The 5000-nt window shown below is 51.3% G+C and overlaps 1 non-coding gene across 1 annotated transcript; it reads left to right on the top strand.

Annotated features, from left to right (window-relative positions):
• The first annotated feature begins 1901 nt into the window (after window positions 1-1901).
• On the top strand, window positions 1902-2092 carry LOC137330299 (U2 spliceosomal RNA). Its single transcript, XR_010965028.1, has one exon. It is a non-coding gene; the product is annotated as a U2 spliceosomal RNA (small nuclear RNA).
• The last annotated feature ends 2908 nt before the right edge of the window (window positions 2093-5000 follow it).

Here is a 5000-nt window from a genome sequence, read left to right as displayed (position 1 = left end):
GTTGCCCAAAATAAATCTGGTTAATGAGTTGCCACTTCAACTTTTCACTGCGATTGGTTACAGTCGGTGTTCTCGGGCTTAATATTCACCCCGGGGATGGCGGGGGGGGTGATTCTGGGGGTAGTGTCCGGGAGGGTGAGCCTTTTATTCGGCAGGAGGCGTGTGGGGAAATCATCAACCTGTCAGACGATGAGTTGTCACAAATGCCATTGCTTAATGAAAGCTGCGCTCCCGAACTGGACTGACTGACTGTCTGTCTGTTTGTCAAGGGGAGGAAAAGGCGGTGGTGGTGGTGAGGGTGGAGCTTTACGCTCAGGAGGGGAGACTTTCCTTCATGCCAATTAATCTGCAGCAGAAAGTCATCCCCCCCCGACTGGGATTCGAAGCCCGGTCCTGACCACGAGACCACCGGGGAGAGCTGCCTCAAGTCCCTGAGGGACCTGGACACGAGGCCGAGGACACACGCACGCCTGCTGCACTGGCAGCAGCGACCAGCAGGGGGCTGACCGGCTGATCCTTCCCTTTCACAGGCAGGCTTTTGGCCCTCGCTCAAACGACAAAGGTGTTCAGAAGGAAGTCCTGGGGAGGAGGGAGGGAGGCAGGGAAATCAGCACAAAGCAGGTCCCCTGGAATCTCACACCTGCGTCCCAGAAAACAGGTCTCCTGGTCAAAGCAGTCCTGCCCCGTCCTGCCATTAACGTGACAATGGACAGGGCCCGGCAGCTTGAGACACATCTTTTTTTCAATATGCAAGTTCTTTTTAAAAAGGTTTCCTTCCACAGCAGCTCTGAGTAAGAGTGAGAGAGAGAGAGAGAGAGACACTGACTGACACTGACACTGACACTGACACTGACACTGACACACACACACACACACACACACACACACACACACACACACCGTCTCCCATCCGATTGGTGGACTATGGGATTGAAAATCGAACTTTGAGTTTCAATGCAGGGGGGAGAGCGCGAACGCAGCCCCTCCCAACTACCACACGCGCGTTGTTGTTGTTGTAATATAGAACTGCAAGTTGCCGTTGTCGTGGTCGTTTCGAATCAGCACAAAGTAGGTGCCTCCCTGGAATGTCACACCTGCGTCCCAGAAAACAGGTCTCCCGGTCAAAGCAGTCCCGCCCCGCCCTGGGATTAACATGACAACGGACAGGGCCCAGTCAGGGAGCAGCTTGAGAGACACCTTTCAATAGGCGCTTCTGAAACATTAACGCCTTGTTTCTTCCGACAGTTTAACCAGCGATTAACATGACAACGGACAGGGCCCAGTCAGGGAGCAGCTTGAGAGACGTCTTTCAATAGGCGCTTCTGAAACATTAACGCCTTGTTTCTTTCGACAGTTTAACCAGCCTTTAACACGCCTTGTGTTTTTATTTCCCATTTCCAGCCAGCCAGCCAGCCAGCCAGCCGAGCCGAGCCAGCATCTGCAGTATTTTTTTTGATTGGTCTTGCCTGCCGTGGAATGAATGTTTCAACACGAGCTGCTGATTGTCAGCACCTCACCTCTTTCTCAATTGGCCGTTGCAATCTCACTCGCTCACTCATCGTGAGACACGTCACGTCACTAGTTTTACTTAAAGAGGTTTCCTTCCACGGCAGTTCGTTAGTGACTGAGACTGACTGACGGAGGTCCGTTGAGACACAACCCTCCCCCATCTGATTGGTGGCCTACTGGCAAATTTACCAATCTGTCAAGCAATCCTGGCAAGAAAGGAAAAAACGGCAACTTCTTTAAACTCATCCACTGTTGCAATTAGAAACGGTGGCAAAAAATGTGGCCAGAGTGGGAGAGAACGGCAGTGCTTCGAGACTGCTTTCAACACCGGCAGCCAGAGAACAAAGAGGGAGGGCAAACAGGACCCGAGATCAATTCGCATCGAGCGCGGTATCGCTTCTCGGCCTTTTGGCTAAGATCAAGTGTAGTATCTGTTCTTATCAGTTTAATATCTGATACGTCCCCTATCTGGGGACCATATATTAAATTGATTTTTGGAACAGGGAGATGGAATAGGGGCTTGCTCCGTCCACTCCACGCATCGACCCAGTATTGCAGTGTCTCTGGGAACGGTGCACCTCCCTGTGGGGAGATATTCAAAAGGAAAAACAGCTCTTTCCCAGTGTCTCTGTGTGTGTGTGTGTGTGTGTGTGTGTGTGTGTTTTATTACTGAGAATAAAGCTGATATCTCTCTCTCTCTCTCTCTCTTACACTCAGAGCTGCTGTGGAAGGAAACCGTTTTAAAAAGAACTTTCTCAGCTCAGTGGTATTTTTTTCTTCTCCAAGGCTGAGTGCCGCTCGCACGGAGCGATATAATTCAAAGTGCAAAATAACTTGGCGTCGTTGACTTGAAACAAGCAGGGTCTGCTTCCAAATGAAAGCTGCGCTCCCGAACTGGACTGACTGTCTGTCTGTCTGTCTGTTTGTCAAGGGGTGGAAAAGGCGGCGGTGGTGGTGAGGGTGGAGCATTACGCACAGGAGGGGAGACTTTCTTTCAGAGGTGCCAATTAATCTGCAGCAGAAAGTCATCCCCCCCGACCGGGATTCGAAGCCCGGTCCTGACCACGAGACCACCGGGGAGAGTTGCCTCAAGTCCCTGAGGGACCTGGACACGAGGCCGAATACACACGCACGCCTGCTGCACTGGCAGCAGCGACCAACAGGGGGCTGACCGGCTGATCCTTCCCTTTCACAGGCAGGCTTTTGGCCCTCGCTGAAACGACAAAGGTGTTCAGAAGGAAGTCCTGGGGGGGAGGGAGGGAGGCAGGGAAATCAGCACAAAGCAGGTCCCCTGGAATCTCACACCTGCGTCCCAGAAAACAGGTCTCCTGGTCAAAGCAGTCCTGCCCCGTCCTGCCATTAACGTGACAATGGACAGGGCCCCGGCAGCTTGAGACACATCTTTTTTTCAATATGCAAGTTCTTTTTAAAAAGGTTTCCTTCCACAGCAGCTCTGAGTAAGAGTGAGAGAGAGTGAGAGAGAGAGAGACACTGACTGACACTGACACTGACACTGACACACACACTGACACACACACACACACACACACACACACACACACACACCGTCTCCCATCCGATTGGTGGACTATGGGATTGAAAATCGAACTTTGAGTTTCAATGCAGGGGGGAGAGCGCGAACGCAGCCCCTCCCAACTACCACACGCGCGTTGTTGTTGTTGTAATATAGAACTGCAAGTTGCCGTTGTCGTGGTCGTTTCGAATCAGCACAAAGTAGGTGCCTCCCTGGAATGTCACACCTGCGTCCCAGAAAACAGGTCTCCCGGTCAAAGCAGTCCCGCCCCGCCCTGGGATTAACGTGACAACGGACAGGGCCCAGTCAGGGAGCAGCTTGAGAGACACCTTTCAATAGGCACTTCTGAAACATTAACGCCTTGTTTCTTCCGACAGTTTAACCAGCGATTAACATGACAACGGACAGGGCCCAGTCAGGGAGCAGCTTGAGAGACGTCTTTCAATAGGCGCTTCTGAAACATTAACGCCTTGTTTCTTTCGACAGTTTAACCAGCCTTTAACACGCCTTGTGTTTTTATTTCCCATTTCCAGCCAGCCAGCCAGCCAGCCAGCCAGCCAGCCAGCCGAGCCGAGCCAGCATCTGCAGTATTTTTTTTGATTGGTCTTGCCTGCCGTGGAATGAATGTTTCAACACGAGCTGCTGATTGTCAGCACCTCACCTCTTTCTCAATTGGCCGTTGCAATCTCACTCACTCGCTGTGAGACACGTCACGTCACTAGTTTTACTCAAAGAGGTTTCCTTCCACGGCAGTTCGTTAGTGACTGAGACTGACTGACGTAGGTCCGTTGAGACACAACCCTCCCCCATCTGATTGGTGGCCTACTGGCAAATTTACCAATCTGTCAAGCAATCCTGGCAAGAAAGGAAAAAACGGCAACTTCTTTAAACTCATCCACTGTTGCAATTAGAAACGGTGGCAAAAAATGTGGCCAGAGTGGGAGAGAACGGCAGTGCTTCGAGACTGCTTTCAACACCGGCAGCCAGAGAACAAAGAGGGAGGGCAAACAGGACCCGAGATCAATTCGCATCGAGCGCGGTATCGCTTCTCGGCCTTTTGGCTAAGATCAAGTGTGTTCCTTTTCGGGCTTATTTGGATCTGAGCGGACTGGAACGCTGGCCGCGACCTCGTGCGCTCGCAAAGTGCGGACTTTGCTGTGATTGGTCGTTTGTGTGCTGGCTCCGCCCCTAAATTTGCATAAGGACCAAATCAACACTGCAATGGCAGGGAAGGGTTCCTGGTGAAAGCAGTCCTGCCACTGACATGACAATGGACAGGGCCCGGCAGCTTGAGACACATCTTTCTTTCAATAAGCAAGTCCTTTTTAAAAAAGTTTCCTTCCACAGCAGCTCTGAGTGAGAGAGAGAGAGAGAGAGAGAGAGACACTGACTCACTGACTGATACTGACACCGACACACACACACACACACATATTATTTATTATTATTTTAAACGACAAAGGTGTTCAGAAGGAAGTCCTGGGGGGAAGGCAGGCAGGGAGGGACGGACACAGGGAAGTCCGCACAAAACAGGTCCCCTGGAACCTCTGACCCAGAAAACCGGGTTCCTGGTGAAAGCAGTCCTGCCATTGACATGACAATGGACAGGGCCCGGCAGCTTGAGACACATCTTTCTTTCAATATGCAAGTTCTTTTTAAAAAAGTTTCCTTCCACAGCAGCTCTGAGTGAGAGAGAGAGAGAGAGAGAGAGAGACACTGACTGACTGACTGATACTGACACCGACACACACACACACACACACACACACACACACACACACATATTATTTATTATTATTTTAAACGACAAAGCTGTTCAGAAGGAAGTCCTGGGGGGAAGGCAGGCAGGGAGGGACGGACACAGGGAAGTCCGCACAAAACAGGTCCTTTGGAACCTCTGACCCACAAAACCGGGTTCCTGGTGAAAGCAGTCCTGCCATTGACAGGACAATGGACA

The sequence above is a fragment of the Heptranchias perlo genome, chromosome 12 (assembly GCF_035084215.1).
Source record: "Heptranchias perlo isolate sHepPer1 chromosome 12, sHepPer1.hap1, whole genome shotgun sequence".
Lineage (NCBI taxonomy): Eukaryota > Metazoa > Chordata > Chondrichthyes > Hexanchiformes > Hexanchidae > Heptranchias > Heptranchias perlo.
This window is presented reverse-complemented; position numbering and strand designations above follow the sequence as displayed.